This window comes from Mirounga angustirostris, unplaced genomic scaffold, assembly GCF_029215605.1.
Source record: "Mirounga angustirostris isolate CCGP_5_RB_7025 unplaced genomic scaffold, mMirAng1.0.hap1 SCAF_15, whole genome shotgun sequence".
NCBI lineage: Eukaryota > Metazoa > Chordata > Mammalia > Carnivora > Phocidae > Mirounga > Mirounga angustirostris.
This window is the reverse complement of record NW_026991723.1, coordinates 64,570,383-64,593,653: the sequence shown is the minus strand read 5'-3', so window position 1 is coordinate 64,593,653 and position 23,271 is coordinate 64,570,383. Positions and strand designations below refer to the sequence as shown.

At 38.4% G+C, this 23,271-nt stretch overlaps 1 pseudogene; it reads left to right on the top strand.

Moving 5' to 3' along the window:
• Positions 1-16,678: 16,678 nt before the first annotated feature.
• Positions 16,679-17,114, top strand: LOC123849400 (single-stranded DNA-binding protein, mitochondrial-like; annotated as a pseudogene).
• The last annotated feature ends 6,157 nt before the right edge of the window (positions 17,115-23,271 follow it).

Sequence of the window (23,271 nt, the reverse complement as noted above, 5' to 3'; positions counted from 1 at the left end):
AGAGAGTAGCCAGCAATAAACAATGGGAGGTAAATGGAAAAATCTCAGTAGATGAGGCATGTCAGAGGAAGCCACAGGCTGGAACTCATGCACTGTGAACATCAGTAAAGGAAGAAGTTAATCCACCCAGCAAGTACAACATATATGGCAAAAGGAAGAAATAATAAAAAGGGCTACAAGTGGCAGTAGATGAAGTCTATGTAGAGATATTCATGAAACAATTTGTCCCCTTCCCTTGCCTCCCTCTGGTAGCCTGAAGCTTTATGCTCAACCCCAAACAAACAACACCAAAAAAAAAAACCCTAAAGTTTATGGTTGGTGCCGTAAGATAAACAGCTCCTCATTCTATTATCTAGACGTACTCTAACCTAATAGCCAGTTCTGGCCCTTAGCCCAAAGAAAGCCTGGCAGTCAGTAAACCATAACTAGCAGTTTGGATCATGCAGTCAGACTTACTCTCACCTAATTCTACATATAAACAAATGAGACACTTGCAGAAAGGCTGCAGCATGCAAGGGAAATACCAAGATTTAGAAAGAAAAAATAACCTTTGGAAAAAGTAAGAGAAATAAGAGATTACAAAGAAAGAAACGCCTTCAAGTTAGAGTCCTCAACAACGTTTAAGATATCACTTCTCTAAAATAAAACACTACATTATAAAAGCAAAACCAAGTCAGAGAATAAGAATGAATTCTTAGAAATTAAAGATTTGGATTTGGAGAAGAGAACCATGTAAACATATTTCTACTGCCCTGCCATCCCAGTTCCAATCTATCTATCAGCCTCTTGAGTGCAGAAAATGCCAGACAAGTCTGGAGATTATAAATCATGTCTTGGGCTCTGCTGGAGTCTGGATGGAGAGAACAGACCTGCAACCTATGCCCTGCAGGATGGAGATGAGCCCAGATAGCACCAAAAAGCCCAGGGACATGAAGTATCCTTGGCTGGCAGAGGACCAACATCTCTTCAGGAAGGGAAATTCCGGATAACTACATGGAAACTTAACAAAGTTCATGACCCTGGCCATGAGGCGGGTAAAGTTCTATCTAGCCCAGTGCTTCTCCAAATTAGAAACATCTGGGAAGCTTGTAAAAATCCCATTGCCCAGGCCACATGGCCTACCAATTAAATCAGAATCCCTGGGGGTGGGATACAATCATTAGTATTTTTGAGGTTCACTACATGATCCCAAAGCACAGCCAAGTCTGAGAACCAGTGCTCCAGCTACGGCCAGGAGCAGCAGTAAGAACACCTGGGAATTTGTTAGAAATGGTGAATCAGGTCCTTCTCCAGACCTCTAGAGCCAGCATCTGCATTTCAACAAGATGCCCAAAGGATTCACATCTGCATGAAAGAATAAAAAAGTCCTGCATCTAGCCTAAGGACTAGAAATCCAGACCAAATAAACCAAGGATGGGGACTAGGCATTGCTACCCAGTGCTAACTGGGAATACTCCTAAGATAATTCCCATGTGCACACAGGTTGGAGACCCCTGGCCTAGACATGGCAATTGAGGAGACAAGAATAGCAGAAAAGTTTTCCCCTGGGGGCCCAAATGGGAAAATGACAAATTATCAGCTGCTGTGTCGTTGGCCTTCAGGGAATGAGATTGCCACAGTTCCCATTTCCACATCAGGTAGACCCCACACAAGACAGGCAAGCAGCCCCATGCCCAAAAGCTGAAACATGAGCAGATGAAGAAAAAAAGACACATCTTTAAGGCTTCAGCCAAGCAGAACACTCAGAATAGGCAGTTTCTAGCAAAAAAAAAAAAAAGGCATTAAAAACATGTAAGGAGAGGGCGCCTGGGTGGCTCAGTTGGTTAAGCGACTGCCTTCGGCTCAGGTCATGATCCTGGAGTCCCGGGATCGAGTCCCGCATCGGGCTCCCTGCTCAGCAGGGAGTCTGCTTCTCCTTCTGACCTTCCTCCTTCTCATGCTCTCTGTCTCTCATTCTCTCTCTCTCAAATAAATAAATAAAATCTTAAAAAAAAAAAACATGTAAGGAGATTCAATTACAACACAAAATAAAGATATTTTTATCAACAAAAAACATTTTTAAACAATTTTAAATTTTAACAGATTAATTAGAGGTGATACTAGCTGTTGAAATATATGTCCTTGATTTTTCATCTTTCAAGTAATCTCTATGCCCAACATGGTTGATCAAGAGTCGCATGCTCTACTGACTGGGCCAGCCAGGCACCCCAAAATATGTGTCCTTGAATATAAAGCATAAGTATATAAAGTTTAAATGTCTCACAAAGAGATGGATATCATGAGGTTAGAGACTTGGATGATGTTGTGGTTTGAATTGTGTCCTCCAAAAAGATGTTGAAGTCCCAACCCCATACCTGTGAATGTGACCTTACATAGAAACAGGGTTTTTATAGATGGAAGCAAGTTAAAATGAGGTCATACCGGATTAGGGTGGACTGTAAATCCAGTGACTTGATGTCTTTGAAAGGAATGAGATATATCAAGATGCAGAGGAGGCTCAAGGAAGAAGGCCATGTGAATAAGGAGACAAACAGAAGGTAGGCTCCCACAAGCCCAAAAGCATCAAGGATTGCTGAGAACCACCAGAAGCTAGAAGAGGCAAGAAACAGTTCTTCTCTAGAGACTGAAAACAGAGCATGCCTTACTGGCACCTTGATTTTGGACTTCTAGTTTCCAGATCTGTTAGAGAATACATCGCTATTGTTTTAAGCCACCCTGTTTGTGTTATTTTCTTACAGCAGCCCTTGGAAACTAATACAGACGACCAATCCGGAAGATCTAACATATACACGGAAGAACAAAATAGCAACTAACAGACAACAATTTTATGTCCCTGAGTTTAAGAAATTTTTGAAGCTTCAGATTGAAAAGTATCACTGAATTCCAATACTGACTATAAAAAAAAAAAAAAAACCATGCACCTAGATATATGTATATCCTGGTAAAAAATTCTGTCTCCAAAGATAAACCCCCTACCCTCTTGCACAAAAAAGGAGAAATTTCTAACAAAGAAAAAAAGAAGCCATTGGACTTCTCATCTGAAAAACTAGAAGCCAGAATTTAGTGCACTCGTGTCTACAGACTTTTAAAAGACTGCAATGTAAGAATTTGATGCCTAGGTACGGTATAAATTTCATCACCTGCATAAATGCAAAATGCAGAAATAAACAAGCATATGTGAGATACCATATCTGAGGAGTATAATGGAAAATGGATTATAACAGAGCTGCCAATGAGTCAGAATACAGACTTCAAAATAAAGATGAAAACAAGAGCTACGGTGGTATACAATCGATCTTATAAATGTATAGTTGAAACAAATAATACATTATATGTTAAAAAAAAAAGAAGAAGAAGATAATAGGAAGGGAAAAATGAAGGGGGAGAAATGAGGGGGAGACGAACCATGAGAGACTATGGACTCTGAGAAACAAACTGAGGGTTCTAGAGGGGAGGGGGTTGGGGGATGGGTAAGCCTGGTGATGGGTATTAAAGAGGGCACATTCTGCATGGAGCACTGGGTGTGATATGCAAACAGTGAATCATGGAACACTACATCAAAAACTAATGATGTAATGTACGGTGATTAACATAACATAATAAAAAATAAATAAATAAATTAGAAAAAAATCTAAATGAATAATGAGAGAGTGGGAAATAGGTTAAGTACAAAATAGGTTATGATTTAAAATAGGATGTCGGGGCACCTGGGTGGCTCAGATGGTTAAATTTTAATAGATTAGGTCTTGGTGTCATGGTGGTGAGTTCAAGCCCCATGCTGGGCTCCATACTGGGTGTGGAGCCTACTTAAAAAATGAAATAAAATAAAATAGCACATGAACCTTACTGGTACTTTGTGCCCATCTCTAAGTCCACCTATTTAGACATAATTTTTGGATGAAATGGATTCAAAGCTAATAACTGATTATTATATATCCCCCAACCTGTACTTAGAAGTTCATTGTTTTTATTTGCCCATAGATTAGAGTGTCTTCAGAAGTTTTTTGTTTGCTTGTTTCTTTCCACCCTTAAAGTTATCAAGTGATCACTTTCTACTACTTTTATATTGAAGAAAAACTCTTCCTGTAATAGAAATTTTTTAACTTGTTTTGAAATATTGTTCTACTCTAACATCTTTTGTGACTGAGAAGCAACCATAAGTTTGTTCTCTCTTTTAGAAAATATGTTTCTGCCCCTTTTACATACTTGTACAGTCCTTCTGAGTTTTTGAAATATGGTAACCTCATCAGAAGAGATCTCAGTGTTGGTTGCTTTTCATTAATTTTGCCTGATACATGGAGAGCCCTGCAGGTAGACAGATTAATCTACCCTCAATTCAGGAAATTTCTTTTATATTTAATTTCTACTCTGTTTTATTCTTTTTCATTTCTTCTGCTCTGTTCTATTTCCTTCCCTAGGAACACAAATTATAGGTATATTGAATCACCATTATCTTATTCTTCACTTTAATCTTTTTTATTATAACTTTTATAAAAATCTTACAGCTTTCCTTTGGTTGGTGTTCTAGGTAATTTTCTCAACTATGTCTTAATGATCCCATTTTCTGCAGTGATGATTTTTCTCTTTACTACTTGGAATGCTTTAGTAGTATTATTACATTTATTAAATCTATTTATTTAAATCTTTAACAAGAATCTCTGGGGCTCATTATTTAATATAACATTCATGTTCATTTCAGACCCCATGTTATCCTTAATATTAGTGCAAAATAGATAGCACCTAAAATATGATTTTGTTTCCTTGGGTAAGTCTTTAAAAATACACTCTTCAACTAAATTTTTCACACTGTTGTAGGATGTGATCATTCCATTGTTTATCATAGTATAAGGGTTGTCAGTTTAGTATAATGGATTGAGAGCAGGAGGGTTTCTGTTGACTCAACTTTCTTGGTTTTTCCTAACATCTTAAAAAATATACTCCTGGAAAGTAAGCTAGAAGATGATCCTGTAGGTTAATGTTGTCACCTCAAATCATTCAGTGGTTTAAAGAGTGTGGGAAAGAAGTTAACACTGTAGGAAGTTGTAGCCAAAGTATGCCTTGCTGGAAAGCATTTTCTCTACATCTGTTGAAATCCATTGCATGGAGGCCAACTCAGCTAGGTTTGGAGAAATGTTTTTCCCATTGTGGGGGGCACTTAGTTCTCTTCCATTTCTAACTCAGCTGGCCATATAGGCAAGAACTTGTGTCTGGGAGGTGGGGGTTTTCTTTTTCTTTCTTTCTTTTTCTTTCTTTCTTTCTTTTTCTTTTTTCTTCTTAATTGATACTTTTACTACTACTGATATAAAAATGTTAAATGACTCTAAGTAGATATTCCCCTATCCTTCCAATGACTCATCCTTATTTCCAGACTTCTTTGATCTGAATTAGTGGATGTGGTAGCAGACAGGCTCTAAATAGGTCCCCGAAGGTCCCTAGCTCCTGGTATTTTTGCCCCAGTATAATCCTCTCCCCTGTACTTCGAGTAGAATCCATGAGTTGCTTCCAATAGACAACAGCAAAAATGAAGGCATGTCATGCATGTGACAAGAAACTGATAGTCAACAAAGAGCTGAGGCCCTCAGTCTGACCCTCTGCAAGGAACTGAATATTATTACAACCACTTGAGGTTAGAAATGGATCCTTCCCCAGTTGAGCCTCAGGTGAGACCCCAGGACAAGACAAAACATTGATTTATGTTTGTCTGAAAGCAGAAGACCCAGGTGAGCCATGCTTAGATTCCTGGCCCACAGAATGTACATTGTTTTAAGTCACTACATTTGTGATAATTCATTTTGCAACAGTAGATAAATACTATAGTGTGTTTCCTTCTCAAATAAGAACATTGCTACTAGAAAAACATTTCAGAGAAACGCAAATAATTTCGACTGAGCCACTTTACTTTGGAATATAATAGATCTATGTCAAGGGGAAACAAACTCCAAAATGGATTTTCTCAGTCCTTCCCATAACCTATTCAAACCTCCAATGTCTGTAAGCTCCCAATTAGGAGATATTGGTAGAATTCTCCAGAAATGTTTCCACCTGATTTCCACAATGAACTCATAAGCTATCTTTGAAACATCTAGTTCCCTAGAAGCAGAGACATAGAAGGGGATTATAAGGTGTTTTATTGTGTATTCTCAGGAGGAGAATAAGGAAAGCAGGAGAGAGGAAAGGAAGACAGCTAAACAAGATATGGTCTCTCAGCTGGAGACTAACTTTAATCTTATTCCCTTAGGTACCTTTAGAGCAAACACCACACCTCAGAATTTATTCCATCTTTAGGAAGGGGCTCAGTCTTTTTTTTAAAGATTTTTATTTATTTATTTGAGAGAGAGAGGGAACAGAGTAAGAGAGAGAGAGAGAGAAAGAGTGGGGGGAGGGGCAGAGAAAGAGGGAGAAGCAGACTCCCCACTGAGCAGGGAGCCCAACTTGGGGCTTGATCCCAGGATCCTTGGGATCATGACCTGAACCCAATGCAGATGCTTAATCGACTGAGCTACCCAGGCACCCCAAGGCCCTGTCTTTTGTCCCCTGTAGTGATTAGTCATTGGTCACTGGCTATCCTGAAGCAGTCTGGGCAGATTTGGATGGAAAGGATGAGTCCTTAGCAGCCAGCACTCACAGAACCTGGAGGAAAGTTGCACATGCTCAGTGAAGGGCAGGGAGCTGACAGCACCCATCAAAAAAGGTAAGTTGTGTTCTGCTTCTTGGCATCATCTTTGAAAGTGTGCTAAACTATGTTATATCTGACAAACAGTCTTAAAATGTTTGTAATTGGCAATATCTTTAGTTTCAGTACTGCAGGCATTTTCTTCCCTATCTTTTTTTAATCAATTAATATGTGAAAGTTTACAAATTTGCTTTTACCCCACTATCTTTCCCAAACGTTTCAAAGTTTATGAAAATGAGGCAAACCTATGTGGTGAGTTATTTATGCATTCTGCACTGGTAGTACTCTGAATTAGCCAAGTCTATAGTTTCCATTAAGGACCTGTTGACCATTTCTTCCCCACCCCCCACCAAAAGAATCTGTCAAACAGAGCTCATGAGTGAGGGATTCAGGCTTCTGCTTCCGGATAAAAAATAACTACTGTCTCACACAGATTGTGTGTTTGCTGGCCCCATTCCCAACGAGTCAGGGGCACGAGTCAGGGGCACGGTGTCTGAAAAACAATCCCCGAGGCCCGGGTTACCCTCCCACAGTGCCGCTGGGGTGGCTGGCAAGGTTTTTCCCGTCACAGCTGGTATTATCCCGCGTTACTCAGCCAGAGGAAAATTGCTTCCTAATGGAACCCTAAGCCTTCCATTCAATTTTCCCTCAAGGTCTGAAGAGAGCAATCCCAAGAACTCATGCTAAGCAGGGCCTCTTCAAAAATTATGGTCTGTGCTCATTTGAGAATCAGAAATTTTCAATTATATAGCCTCACAGGATACATTTTAAGGAAAAACAAAAGACAGTTGTTTTTGCTCACTTGTTAAACATGAACCATTTTGTTCCTAGCTCTGTGACTTTTTTTTTTACTTTATCCCTTTTATGCAAATAAGCAGCCCATTTTCAATCTTCCTTGAAATAAGCAATGTAGGCTCTGTGTATGGGAAATCTGTAGTTCTAGAGTTTGCTTTGAAAATTATCTTTGGGAGCAACTTGAAGTTTTCTGACACCTCAGAGATTCATAAATGCTTTCACACCCATTGTTCCATCGAGTTTCGTCGCAAGCCTGCAAAGCAGACGGGTGTTATAACCCCCAATTTACAGACCAGAATTCAGAGATCACCTAACTTCTTCAAATCGTGTTGCTAAGAACAAACAGACCTGAGACAAGAACCAGATTTTCTGAAGTGAGTCAGATGCTGTTTCTCCTCTTCCATGCTGCCTTTTTAACTGTCAGCAATAGGCATTCTCAATTTCTTTCTTGATCCTGGGGGTGCTTGCTTTATTATTATTTTTCACTCAGGAATTCCACAAACACACAACAGGACTTAGCAATGCCCCATTTAGTGTCATTCAATATTAGCATTCCCTTTATGGATTTCCACAATCTCTAATGAGGACCCTGACTTAATTGCCTAATCCAGACATGTGATTTTACCAGTGTGACTCCAAGATGGACTGGTGAGTCCCGAAACTGGCATATTATTACAGTTTATTTGAATTTTATTGTATCACCCTTATGCTTTATTTCAATCTCATTTCAAAGCAATCCTTAGCATGTGTAATATCACTTAAATAAGACACAGTGCTGCAAAATGAGAGTTCTCTAAATATCCCCTGTGCAACCACAGGAGGCCCCTTCCAAACCGAAAAGCTGTGACTCTTATCTATGGTTCTGTTGTAAATTTTGATCTGGAGGCATGTTTAATAGCTTTTCAGTGACTATTGTAAAGGGAGTATTTACTCGAAATGATGTCTGCTTATATTATTTCTTTGCCAAATTGTTCCCAGAACTAGAAAATCTGCTTGTACCTCTCCATCAGTATCCTCCCTGGAAAGGAGACATTTTCTGTTTGTATACTGCCTGAAGTATTTGATTTTTCTTGCTGATCTTTAAAGTTCAGCCAAAAGGACAAACAGCACATCCAGTGATTTTCAATCTTTTCACCACTTAGGATACTTTCATTACTTTGCTCCTTGATTTGAAATATTTCATCTGGCAAACCTCACATTTACCAAGGAATTCTTTATTTCCCCACTTTTAGTAACATATATATAATGATAACAAATGCACAGGGCACTTGATGTGCTGAGTGCTGTTCTAATGATTCACTAATTAACTTCTTTAACTTTTCTGACACTAGAGGAGATGAGTACTATTATCTTCGTTTTACATATGCGGCACAGAAAAGTTAGGCAACTGGAGGAGCTAGGAGCTGAGATTTGAGCACAGGCATTTTAGCTCTGGAATCAATGCTCTTAACCTCTGCACATGCTGTTTCCCATTTGTAGTATCTAATTAGCAGGGATCGGGGAAAGCGTGTGCCTCTTTTAATTTCAGAAAAATGGAACCAGGAAAAACATGATTTCCGCCAACGGGCAGACACCCCAGGTAGAAAAACCATTCTCTCTGGAGTCAGGTCACTAGAATCCAAGGTCCCACCTCTCCCTTTGACAGCTTTATACCCGTGAGGACATCTTTTAAATTGCCAAGTCTCTAATTCTTAGAGTGCAAATAAGGGTATGAAGATTTATCCTGCCTATCTCATTCATTACTTCAAAAAAAAAAAAAAAGAAAAGAAAAATCCTTCATGGCACAACCTACCATGTGCCAGGCACTGTTGCTAGATCTTGGCATGCAGATATGAATGGGGTGAAACTATTTCCCTGAAGGAATTCAGCATCTAGAGTAGAGGCACAGGAAAATAACCACATACACCCAATGTGACAGGTTGATGCCATAGGAGTTATTGAATACTAGCAGAGTGGAAAGGAAGAAGTGTGTCCCATTTCTCTAGAGTGGGCTGATGGGGAAGGAAATGTCAGGAAAACATCATAGAAAAGATGATTCCTGAAATGAGTCTTGAAAGACCAGGAATATTTCACATGGCACATAATGATGGGGAAACAGGATATGTGAAAACATGAAGATACAAAAGGAAGATATGTTCTAATTTCAAGCACTTCTAAAAGTATAGAAGACACGACTCCTGGGCAGTTAGCAGGAGGGGAGATCGAATCATATACAGAGTTGGAAGTGTAGGGTGTGAGTAACAGGACAAGGCATTTTGTAAATTCCAAAGCATGATATAAATAGACAATAGGATTTGGGATCATCTTACTGAGGACATGGGTCTGTACTGATGGCTCAACATTTTCCTGAGTTGCAGGATACCAGAACATGCACAGCTCTGGATCCTAGAATGCAGGAACTCTTTAAAGAGCTCTGAAAAGCTTATTCCTGAGCACTGATCCAGAAGCACATGAGATGTTGAAACCACAACCTTTTTACCCCTTTTCATCCAGAATTTCAAACGAAATACTGTAGTTCTCAATTAGATGCTTTGCAGCTGGAGAAGCCAAACTTGTGCTTCTGACAGAACCTTAGAGAAATCACAGAGGCCTAAAGGATTCTAAACAAAGAACTCTGGCCATCCCGTTTTGGAGAGACATGAGGGCCGGGAGACAGGCTGGATTATTCAGATAATTGTTTTAATTTTCTATTTCACTTTGCTTTTGTAAATGAGGAAGGAAATGATGAACAGAATAATTTAACTTAGGTCTCCTGAAAACACATTTATTCTCCCTTCCCTCATTCACTCTTCATTTTACTTTTGGAGAATTTCAGTGAAAAATAGGAATATGCATTGTCTAGGGGAAATTACACTGGCATAATAAGTCCATGAAATTTTCAATGGGGCACAGGTGGGAAGAAGACAGCTGTTGCCCATTTAGGCAAACGTGCATGTTTTTTAAGAGGAAATTATGTGTAAATGACCAAAATAACAGATTTCCTGAATAATTGAGATAATTGACACCATTTTCCTTATTACTTTGTTGGTGTAAGCAAAAGTTTTGTGGACTTTAAAGATGCTACTCTATTTCTTTTACCTTCACTTTTGCAGGTGTACAAGGAAGATGTTGCTAACTCTATCTGTACAAAGCTCACATGGCTTTGATCATTTCATTTGCAAGCAAACAAAATCTTTTTCTTTAAAGATTTTATTTATTCAACAGAGAGAAAGAGAGAGAGCACAAGCAGGGGGAGGAGCAGAGGGAGAGGGAGAAGCAGACTCCCGCTGAGCAGGGAGCCCGATGCGGGGCTCGATCCCAGGACCCCAAGATCATGACCTGAGCTGAAGGCAGATGTATAACTGACTGAAGCACCCAGGCGCCCAAAAATCTTAAGGAAATAGTAGTTTGTTTTGTTATATGTGTAGTCTATGCTACCTTATGTCAAATAGCAAAGTCAAATCAATGTTCATAGAGGAGAAATTACCTGCAAGTCACCAAATTAGGTTTTAGATAGTGAAAGAGAAGTCCTACAGTATTATAACAGCTTTCAGTTAAATTAGGGATAAATGTGTAACAAGTTTGCAAAATTAACTGATACCTCAACTTGGATTTGGAGAAATACATAATTTTTTAAACTAATTTGATGTTTATCTAAAGCCCCAATCTGTTAGGAAAAATGATAATGGTATTAACTTCTACTCCTATCCAATTTAGACTTTAATCTGAACCAATATTATAAATAGCCCATTTAGGCAATTTTTAGTATTTTCTGAGTGAATATATTTAATTTCTCAGATAGTTTCCACTTCCCGGTTTTTCTCCCCAGGACGATACCCAATCTATAGGGAAGAGGAATGATATGCCAAGGCTGGCAGTGGTGGGGAGAGGTGGCAAACGGGACCCCTGACCTCATGCTTGTCCTTGGGCTTGCACTGGCTCTCACATTCTGACAAGGGCTCACCTTCGTGCATTTACAGGCGCTGGTATAACTCTTGATCCGAATTCTTTCAATTCTGTGGGCCTGCTATCTGGCACTGAATGAGCCAGCCTCACAGGGCCTCCTTCCACCACCCCCCAGCCCTGCAGCCCATACTGGCCTTCTGTAGTGCCTCCCCTCGCCTGCCACACAGACCCATTGCCCCTCAGTTCACATCAGGACCACACAAGAACCTCAGAGGTGTCCCCAGCCCCCACCCACACCTCACCAGCCTGCCTCCTGACAACAATGTGCTCTTTGCTCCGTTTTACTCTCAACTATCTCAAACATTTCCCGATGCCTGAGCCCTGACATGAAAAGAGAAAATCAGGAGACCTCTCTTTCCCAACATTTATGTATTAAACCTATATTAAACATGGAAAGATTCTAAATAGCAGCAAAAGGGTTTTCTGTTATGATCTGTTACCATAACAACAACAACAAAAAATGTTCCAGAAGTCAAACATGCAGCCCTAACTCTGTCCCTTCTTCCCTTCTAAGAGCAAGAGGTTATTTGCCCACATTCATTTAATTCACTCAAATCATGCATGACAGACACTCGTCTAGGCCTGGCATCTCAGCAACGAAAAGCAGCCAGGCCATCAGAATGTTACTTCTCTAAGGGAGAAGACAGAGAAATAGATGCAATCAGAGGACACAGAAATCTGCTGTGATGGAGGAAGCACAGGGCACTGGAGAGCCCAGAGCCAGATGGGGGAGGCCAGGGAAGACTTCCCCGTGCATCAGCCAGCGCCTGAGCCAAGTCCTCAAAAAGAAACAGTACTTGTCTAGAAAAAAGCAGCAAAAAACGTGGACTGCATGAGAGGCAGAGGCACGGTAGGACAGGGAGGTGCGAGAGAGTGTGGCTCAGTAGCGGAACTGCCAAGTTCCTTGGCCTGGCTCCCCTGCACAGATTATACATTCATCTTTCCTGTCCTCTCCTGAGAGGCTTTGATTTTGACTTGATTTCCCACAGCTGTGAACAAAGGCTTAAATGCAAAGTAGAAATGAACAGGGTCATACAAAATGAAAAACTTGTAGATGGATACCTTTTGGAGATGAAAGCAAAAACATTTTACAATATTCCTTAAAAGCATATGATTTCACTTCTAAAGATTTCAGGCTGCCTCTTGATTTCAAACAGCAGAATAACTGGCTGTTATTATTGGTTTCTTTTCTTTAAGATTTTATTTATTTATTTGACAGAGAGAGACACTGCGAGAGAGGGAACACAAGCAGGGGGAGTGGGAGAGGGAGAAGCAGGCTTCCCGCTGAGCAGGGAGCCTGATGCGGGGCTCAATCCCAGGACCCTGGGATCATGACCTGAGCTGAAGGCAGATGCTTAAGGACTGAGCCACCCAGGTACCCCTATTGGTTTCTTTCTTTTTTTTTTTTTTTTGCCTATCTAAAAGATTTTCCTTTAATATTCTCCACCAATTACAGAATAGTGGAAAGGTAAATAACACAGGAAAATTCCAGAATTTACAAATGCCATAGTAACAAGGCAGGATACCTAAAGAATGCATTGCTTAAACTATAAAATAATTAGAAAAGAATAGCACTGAATACTTTTGTCTTTGTCCTATTTTTATGTAAATGAGGATTCTTTAAAATGTGCACATCCCACATTTATTTAGGCCATGTAGAAATAAATAAAATAAATTAAAGACAATGATGCCACAAAGAGGAGGACTCCCAGTACAACACAAAAATATGTCAAGAGGATGATAAATCAGTAAAGGTTGAGTATATTCCTAAGGTGAAATTCTTAGGAAATTAGCTAATTGGAATGGTTGTCTTTATAATGGATGAAGTTTACCTCTAAACTGAAAACTACAAATGTTTATGCAGCTCACCAGAACTACCAAGATTGTCTATCTGTTCAATCTGGTTAAGAAAAAATATTTAGAGGGTTGCCTGGGTGGCTCAGTTGTTAAGCGTCTGCCTTCAGCTCAGCTCATGATCCTGGGGTCCTGGGATCGAGCCCCACATCAAAAGGGAGTCTGCTTCTCCCTCTCCTCCCTGCTCATGCTCTCTTTTCCCTATCTCTGTCTGTCTCTCTCAAATAAATAAATAAAATCTTAAAAAATATATGTAGAGAAAAGGTGAACATATCCATTCAAAAATATGTTCAATATCATAACATAGTTTAAACAAAACATATGATCTGTATGTGTTCATATAATATAATATAATTCAAGAACACTTTCCCTGTTACTAGGTAGTTTTTATAATTTTCATTGTATTACCAGCCCAATAGTACCCTGGGGTTATGAATCATGATGTACTTAAACACCCTGGTTGAAATTTTTGTGGTTTTTTAAAAATATTTTTCTGCTGTTATAAATAAATGTCACAATAAAGCCATCTGTGCAGTATCATTTTTCTTTTAAACTCTTTTTTCAGGAATGACAATGTATAGCATCTCTCATTTTGTCTGATTTTCCAACAACGATTCAACCTTTTTACAAAACAGAGCATCATCTCCTTGCAGACAATAGCAACAGGCACTTTCCCGGCAGCCTCTGTAATGTGAGCTGCCTGGAGAGATTTAGACTTTTCTACTCTGTGGCTTCTTCAGAGGCATTCAGCAAATCAAACTGTGCTACCCATTTGGTGACAGAGTGACCATTAGCTGGAACATGGCCTTCTCCTTTTTGGCGCCAGCTTTCTTGTGGGCTGCTTTGTGCAAGGACCCAAGCCTGAATCTCAGGAATGATTGCCGAGGTTGGGCTTTGGACTGATACCACCTCTGGGAACAGAAGCGTACTTCTTAGAATTGCCCAAACCCCCCAACACCTGCCCCAACTGTGCCTGCCCAGTTGGGCTAAAGAACACAAATGCCCAGTAATTAGTTGTGCATCTCTCTTGGTATTGTCACCAGGACAAAGTAAATTCTTAAAAGTCTTGCCTCATCTGTCTTCTAGGATATAAATTCCTTGGGAACATAAACTATGTCTTGGTTGGGTCTCATTGTGGGCTCTTGACCCAGCCAATTCGCAAATGTTAATTGATGTCTTCATATGTTGGTCAGGATGGGTGCCTTATGCTTTATAGTTAGTTAACTCTAACAACCACTTTCCCTAAAATGAAAGATTGATGATTATAGGGAGACTTTGTGTACTTTGGAACACATTGCAGAAATAATCTATTTATGCTAATTATCATGTCTCATTCCATAACATTTTCACAAAGTGAAATATTGATTTTTAAAAATAAAAATAACTGGGCTCCTGGGTGGCTCAGTCGTTAAGTGGCTGCCTTCGGCTCAGGTCATGATCCCAGAGTCCTGGGATCGAGCCCCGCATCGGGCTCCCTGCTCCACGGGAAGCCTGCTTCTCCCTCTCGCACTCCCCCTGCTTGTGTTCCTGCTCTCGCTGTCTCTGTCTCTGTCAAATAAATAAATAAAATCTTTAAGAAATAAATAAATAAATAAATAAAATAAAAATAACCTTGAAAAAGTGATAGGTAACATATTCTGCACAGAATTGATAATTATTTTTTATTAATCTAATCTCATTACATAAATATATTTGAGAAAATATTTTGCAAAGGTTTATTTTTTTTATAAATTCTTCTCAGGGTTATATTTTTCTAAGCACTCTGACTTAGAAAAAAATAAGGTCATCATAATGTCTTATTTCAAAATAAATTATTAAGTTAAACAAAATTTGGAGTTAAAGTGTTGATGCCAGGATATTCATCCATCTCAGCCACAGCCAAGAGCTTTCATTATGGGCCGAGTTGAGAAAATCTGTATGTCTTAGGGCTGTTTATGTCATTGCCCCTTTGAACATTTTCAGTATTTAATTACGAACTTTAAATTTGTTTATCTCACAACTGTATTCTATGTAGCAACTGAACATGAATTGTAACCAGCTGGAGGAAAGAAATAGAAATATACTGTGATAGGGGCGCCTGGGTGGCTCAGTCGTTAAGCATCTGCCTTCTGCTCAGGTCATGATCCCAGGGTCCTGGGATCGAGCCCCACATCGGGCTCCCTGCTCTGCAGGAAGCCTGCTTCTCCCTCTCGCACTCCCCTGCTTGTGTTCCCTCTCTTGGTGTATCTCTGTCAAATAAATAAATAAAATCTTCAAAAAAAAAAAGAAATATACTGTGATAACCTCTAAATATAAAAATATCAATACATCAGTGTTGATAGTCAGTAACAAGTGAGTTAGAAGCTATTAAATATGACCATTAGATAATTTCTCAAGTTCAATAGTTTTCATAATCTATACAGCAAAATTGATACTTGTGTCATGACCTAAATTTCAAATTCTGTTTTATAGAAATTAGAAAGAAAGGGGATCAATTATAGAAATAATTAAATCACTTCTGAGGCTTGCCTCTGGAATAAAATCCCTGGAAGTCTTCTTTTCTTTTCCAACTCTACAGTATACTAGGTTCCCAATGATAAGCCCATAGGGCATCAGAATAGTTGATCAATGATAAAATATAATGGTTCTCAAACTGTTACGAGAAAGTGTAGCGTCCTGTGGAAGTACATCACTGACTACTACAACAACAGAGAGAGGCCAACGACTCAAGGATCCCAGCTCTCCCATGACTTTCCAGCCAAGTGGTGCCATGTTTGTCTGTTTTATAGACTGTCCTCCCATCTGAAAGTTCGTTCTTTTTTTTTTTTTTTTTTTAAGCTTTTATTTATTTGACAGAGAGAGACACAGCGAGAGAGGGAACACAAGCAGGGTGAGTGGGAGAGGGAGAAGCAGCCTTCCCACAGAGCAGGGAGCCCGATGCAGGGCTCGATCCCAGGACCCTGAGATCATGACCTGAGTTGAAGGCAGACACTTAACAACTGAGCCACCAGGCACTCCCTGAAAGTTCTTTCTTGGGAATTCACAGGAGATGAGGAGTTCCACTGATAAAACTATTGCATTAATTTAATGATGATTTCATAGTCGAAGTAAAGAATAGGTCAAGTCAGTCATTTATCTTTTTAACTTCTTTTGGCATTCTAGACAAAACATAATTTTAGGTTAGATTTAACTGGTTATTTAAATCAATCCACAAAATAAGAGAGGGATTAATAGACCAAAAGGAATGTGTTTGTGTCTTTAAGTGATTTAATATACTGAAGAACAGAGATAAAATTGAAGAGGACTAGCAAAGTAAATCAAGTGGTAGAGAAAGAGAAAAGAATGTAAAAGTCAAAAGTCCCTCCTAGCTCCAAGCTGTTCCAGGTAGAGCATCAGGGAGCAACTACACTCTAGCAAAAGCAAATAGAAGCCATGTTTTGAAGACCTGTATTACAGGCATTTCATGAGTTTGTAAGACATGAATCTGAAATAGCTAGCAGCTTGGTTCTCAAAAGATCTCTGAATCATGTGCAGTTACTTAGGTGAATGAGTAAGGATCTCATCATGAGACAGGTGGAAGGGAAAAACCCAGCCAATATTTTCTCTAGCAACGAATGAGATGTGTAATCGGAAAATTTTCGTGAAACATACCAAATGGGTGATGTCAGTCAAAAGACAATAAGGCACAGAATTTCAGTATTCTGATCAGGTCTCAGAGATGTGGCACATCGGTATGTGAAAAAGGGGTCCCAAACATATGCAGAAGGGGAGGTAGACGATGGTGAATACACAGATAAAAACAATGTGAGCAACAACAATCATGGCTAATAACATATTTCTGAGTGACCAAACCAAAGACAAGGCATAGATAGACTAGACAATTCTTCTTTGGCCATTGTTTGGTACAGTTTCATTTCCAAATCATGTAGAGTCTTTATAGTTCCTAAGGACAAGAATTAACATATTCTTTTATATATAAATTTAAAAAAGAGCTAAAAGTCCAGAGGGGAAAAAATGTAAAAATATGTTTTCACTTCAAGCTTTGATTTAGATATTTAAAGTGGGAAATGTTATTTTTTTAACACTGATTTAGGCTTATCACCGCCAAGATTTTTCATGGCTCGTGTAATCTGAGATTATAAACTAAAAATAGAAGAAAAGAGGCTTACCTGGGAAACAAGACTCAAAGGAGTGTAGACTGTAATAAAGCATGAGGCTTCCCCAGGAATCAAGGTCTTTCTCTGTCTAGTAGAAACTTCAGTTTACTCTTTTACCACATTATTCCCTCAACAAGTATTTACTAAGGCTTTGCAATGTGCCAATTTATTCTAGGTCCAGGAAAATATGATGAATGGCTTTATTGTCTCCATTAGAGAAAAGGAAAGTAATATAGTTGGAAACCTTTAAACCCCCACTCTTATCCCACCTTCTAGGTTTCGACAGTTCTTTCTAATATTTTTTACATTTATCACATTTTTTTTTAGTAGAGTTATTTTTTCATGTGTTAAAGGTACCTTAAAGGTACAAACCATGTCATGCTCCTTGAGCCCTGATTTGTTGTCTTCTACACAGCGGGTATTCAATATATGTTTAGTGAATTAAATGTTTAAAAAACATAGATATCATTTAAATTTTCATAAAACACACTTTCAATAGTGATTGTAGAGCAGGCAGAGGATGAACTTCCATTTACTTGCTATTGTACTAGGACACAGTGTTACACAGTACCTTTCCTCAAAGAGCTATCATATTATTTCATTTATTTCACGAGTGGCCTCAAAGTGAGTAGAGACAGGTATTATTAACTCTATTTTTTTGAGGGGGGGAGGAGCAGAAGGAGAGGAAGAGAGAGAATCTCAAGCAGGCTCCATGCCCAGCATGGAGCCAAACCTGGGGTTCAATTTCATGACCCTGAGATCATAACCTGAGCCGAAATCAAGAGTCGGACACTTAACCAACCAAGCCATCCAGGTGCATCCTTAACTCTACTTTAAATATGGAACAGATCAGTAGCTGAAATCATACTAAATATCATTTGTTTTAGGGGTGCCTGGGTGGCTCAGTTGGTTAAGCGACTGCCTTCGGCTCAGGTCATGATCCTGGAGTCCCGGGATCAAGTCCCGCATCGGGCTCCCTGCTTGGCGGGGGGTCTGCTTCTCCCTCTGACCCTCTTCCCTCTCGTGCTCTCTGTCTCTCATTCTCTCTCTCAAATAAATAAATAAATAAATCTTTAAATATCATTTATTTTATAGGAGAGAAATCCAGGTCAAGAATACAGTTTTCAGGGTGCCTGGGTGGCTCAGTTGGTTAAGCAACTGCCTTTGGCTCAGGTCATGATCCTGGAGTCCCGGGATCAAGTCCCACATCGGGCTCCCTGCACAGCAGGGAGTCTGCTTCTCCCTTTGACCCTCCCCCCTCTCATGCTCTCTCTCTCTCTCATTCTCTCTCTCAAATAAATAAATAAAATCTTTAAAAAAAAAAAAAAGAATGCAGTTTTCATACCTCATACTTCAGTTGTTGTTTTTTTTTTTTCCATAAGTTTCCACTATCTAATTATTAGTCAATGTGCCTGGCCAGCCACTCTCTCTATTTTGGTCATTTAGGTTGATTATATAGGGAGAGAAAACCTCTCATTACTGTTCGCACACCAGATAATTCTTGCCAAATATCTATTCGAATGATCAGATCTGTATGTCAGTGAAGATCACTTGAGAGTTACTTAATGCCATGTTCAGACATGAGATGCTTATACTGCATACAGATGTGCCAGATGGTGAGAAATAAAAACATCACCTTTTCATCTGTTTATACAATACATATTTTAGAATATTTAAAATATTTATTATGTGCTAGGCACTGGGCAAAACTTCATCAAGTTTACAGTGTAGTGGGGAGATAAAAAATAAGCAAGCAAACCCTTAGTTTGTTTAATTTAATAAAAATTATTAAATTCAAAATGCAATGAAAGAATCAAATGTAGTACTATGATAGAGAACAAGGTGGAGAAGAAACCTATTAAGAAAGTGTAATTAATCCTGTATCACCCTTAGGAAGTGATAATTAAGCTGAGAAGGATCCAGCCATGTGAAATTCCAGAAAAAGCATTTCATAAAGAAAGAATAGAATGAAAAAATATTATAAAGTGGGTGAAATCCTAGAAATTAAAGTAAAAGGCAATGTGACCAGAACATAGTGAAAGATAATGAGATTCTAGAGATAAGGAAGAGTCACTCCACACCAGGCCTTTTAGGCCAGTATATGAAGTTTGGATTTAACTCAAAGTGCAATGGAAATCCTTTGAACTATTTTAAAGCAGACAAGTAGCAAAATTTATTTTGAAAGATCATCCTGGATGCTACAAGGAGAATAGATTGCAGGGAAAGGGTCAGTTAACAGAGTAGGGAAGCTTGGGAGATTGTTGAAGTAGCTCCAAGTACGACTATATTTATATGGCTTAAATTAGAGTGCTGGTAATTGTGGAGAGCAGTGAAATATGAGATGTAATTTGTTAGTAAAACGTGCAGGACTTATTAATAGATTAGAAGTGCAGGGATTGGGAGAAGAAAGAATAAAGGATTTTTCCCAGGTCTCGGGAGTAAGCAGTGAGGAGAAAGGTTGAACCATTTATTGACATGAAGAAGACTGTGGATGGAATAGGATCAGAAGACCAAGACTAACTGTGGGTTGTTCCTAGAATATCCAGACGAAGATATCAAATGGAGAGTTATATACATATTGGTGGTCTAAGAAAAGGTTGGGCCCAGAGATATAAATCATAAGTCACCAGCATACAGATGGCATTTAAATCTGTGGACACATGAAATCTACTACTGAATAAGGCCTTTAGAGGGAAAAAAAGGTCTATTACCAAACACTGAAGAGCCCAAACACTTAGAGATCAGTAGAGAGGGGAGGAATCAGTAAGAAAGGCTGAGAAGAACAAAGGGATAGGAAAAAACTAGGAAACAGAGACGTTACCAAGCAAGAGAAGGAGGCTGCAGGAGGATCCTCAGTGTCAAAGTACAAGGAGGACAGAAAGCATAGACTAGATTTGGCAACATGGATATGTCAGAGATCTTAACAAGAACCGTTTGGGAGAGATGCTGGAGGCAGAAACCAGAATGGACCAGATTTGGCAAATGAAGAGCACCGGACGTCGGGCTTAGAGAACTCTTTGGAAAAGGTTAGCAGTAGAAGAGCCATTCATGCGTTTGAGTCTTTTATTCATGTCGCTCCTTAAATTAATTAAGCAAAGAATATCTAATTCTAGCAATGAAATTTTCTGATGATCCCTTCAAGATATCTGAGTTGCAAAATGTGCTTGGAAGTAATGGAATGACTTGATCTGACATACAGAACTGTTGACAGTTAGCCAAATAATTGTAAAAGAATGTCCAAAAAACGATAATTTTTGTTTCAAAACAGTTGATTGTAGGCCATTTTTCTGTCAGTAGTTAAAAGAAAGGACTAATTGTCTATTGAGAATTTTGCTAGCATTTATTAATAAAACCTAATCATGAAAAAATAAGAATATATGTACCCTTTTTATCTCAGTGACAGGAAGCATATATATAATTCAACTAGGAGTTGCTTGGCGTCACTGAGGAGCACAGTCAGTGCTAAGCTAAAATATTTGTTCTCAAGATGCTTAAATGGAGACATGACATCAGCACTTTTAAATTATACAGCAGGATCAGCATGAATGATAGATTAAGATCTGTGAGAGTTTGAAGAAGCATGAAGATACATTCCTTATGTGTTTTAATTAAACTTATATGTTAAACAACAAAATTTTATGGATCTGAGCCTTTATATAACTATGATGAAACTGTAGAATACGAGTTAAAATAGATGCTTCATTGAGCCAGGGATATATTGTGAATGTTATAATGAAACCTCACTCTCGTATAAAAAGATAACGATTTTCCTGCCAAGCTGTGCCTTTCAGAAGCATGGTGACACAATCTTTTCCAACATTTCCTTTTTATCCAGATAAAAGTTCTACAGGGAATATCATCTATTACAAAAGGAACAAAATTAAGTCCTGTAGCTGTTAGTAGTCTTTCAGTTGCAAGTGACAGAAGACAGAACTCAAAATGGCCAGTGGAAGAGGTAATCCCCCCTGAATCACATGACAAAAAATGAGAGATGGAGCCTTTACAAAGGTACTCCTAGGAAGGTGGACAATGGATATTATGCCATAAATAAGGAAGTTGCATTCCAAACAAACAGGATCAAAACCACATTATTGACTAACCTTTCTAAAAATTTTCATGGGTTGTAGAGATAAAGACTAGAGAATAAAAACTATCTTTTCATTAGAATAAGCTACCACTAAGATAAAATGCCTTATCTAGGTCAATTCCTTTGAGAAAGTAAAACTTTAATTTTTTTTAAAAAATTATTTTAGGTATCTTTACTGAAATAAAGAGATTTCCTACTGTTCTAATTAGCTTCTCATGTGCTTCCCCAGAGATTTTTCTGATGTATAAACAAGTGTAGTACATGAAAGGTTTACCTATATATTTAGAAATAATTGCCATAAGTCTGAATTTCTATCAGGGAACGAAAAGTATATATAAATTACTCTGACCTATCTTTCATCTATAAGCAGTGGGTTATCTAATAGTTAGTATCTTCCTAATTAAATGATCTTTCAAGTTCTTCTCACTCTTAAAAGTAGAATTCCTAAATCTGTGTTATTTCAAGTAGAATACAACACAGATTATATTTTCATTTTTACCTAGGAAGGCTTGTATTAGCTAATCAAAGGAAATGAAACTCTGTGTAAGATTTATACCATATTGACTTTACAATATATATATATGAAAAAGACCTCATGTGTGTATACATATGGTATCTTCTCAACTTGGAAAATATCTCTGGATGACAATCCTTGTGCTAAATGATGAACAGAGATACTTTTTAATTTCCACATTTACCATCTTTGGGGTTTTTTATGTTAATTCCAGTATAGTTAATATACAGTGTTACATTAGTTCCAGGTATACAATATAGAGTCCACAATTCTGTACTTTACTCAGTGCTTATCATGACAAGCATACTCTTAATCCCCTTCACCTACTTCACCCTTCTCCCCACCCAACTCCTCTCTGGTAACCATTGGTTTGTTCTCTATAGTTAATAGTTAAGAGTCTGATTTTTAGTTTGTCTCTCTTTTTTTCCCTCTGTTTTGTTTCTTAAATTCCACATATGAATGAAATCATATGGTATTTGCCTTTCTCTGACTGACTTATTTCACTTAGCATTATACCCTCTTGATCCCATCCACACTGTTGCAAATGGCAAGATTTTGTTCTTTTTTATGGCTGAGTAATATTCCCTTGTATATATGTACCACTTCTTTATCCATTCATCTGTTGATGGACACCTGGGTTGCTTCCATAATTTGGCTATTGTAAATAACGCTGCAATAAACATAGGGATGCATATATCTTTTTGAATTAGTGTTTTGTATTATTTGGATAAATACCTAGTAATGGAATTAATGAATCAAATGGTAATTCTATTTTTAATTTTTTGAGGAAGGTCCATACTGTTTTCCATAGTGGCAGTACTAGTTTTCATTCTCACCAACAGTGCATGAGGGTTCGTTTTTCCTCACATCTTTGCCAACACTTCTTGTTTCTTCTGTATCTGATTATAAACAGGTATGAGGTAATACCTCATTGTGGTTTTGATTGGCATTTCCCTGATGATTAGTGATGTTGAACATCTTTTCAAGTGTTTGTTGGCCATCTATATGTCTTCTTGAGAGAAATATCTGTTCATGTCTTCTGCCCATTTTTAATTGGATTATTTGTGCTTTGGTGTTGAATTGTATAAGTTCTTTATATATTTTGGATACTGACACTTTATGGGTTATATATCACTTGCAAATGTCTTCTCCCATTGAGTAAACTGTCTTTTAGTTAAGTTGATTATTACCTTCACTGTACAGAAGCTTTTTATTTGATGTAGTCCCAATATTTTATTTTTGGTTTTGTTTTTCTTGCCTCAGGAGA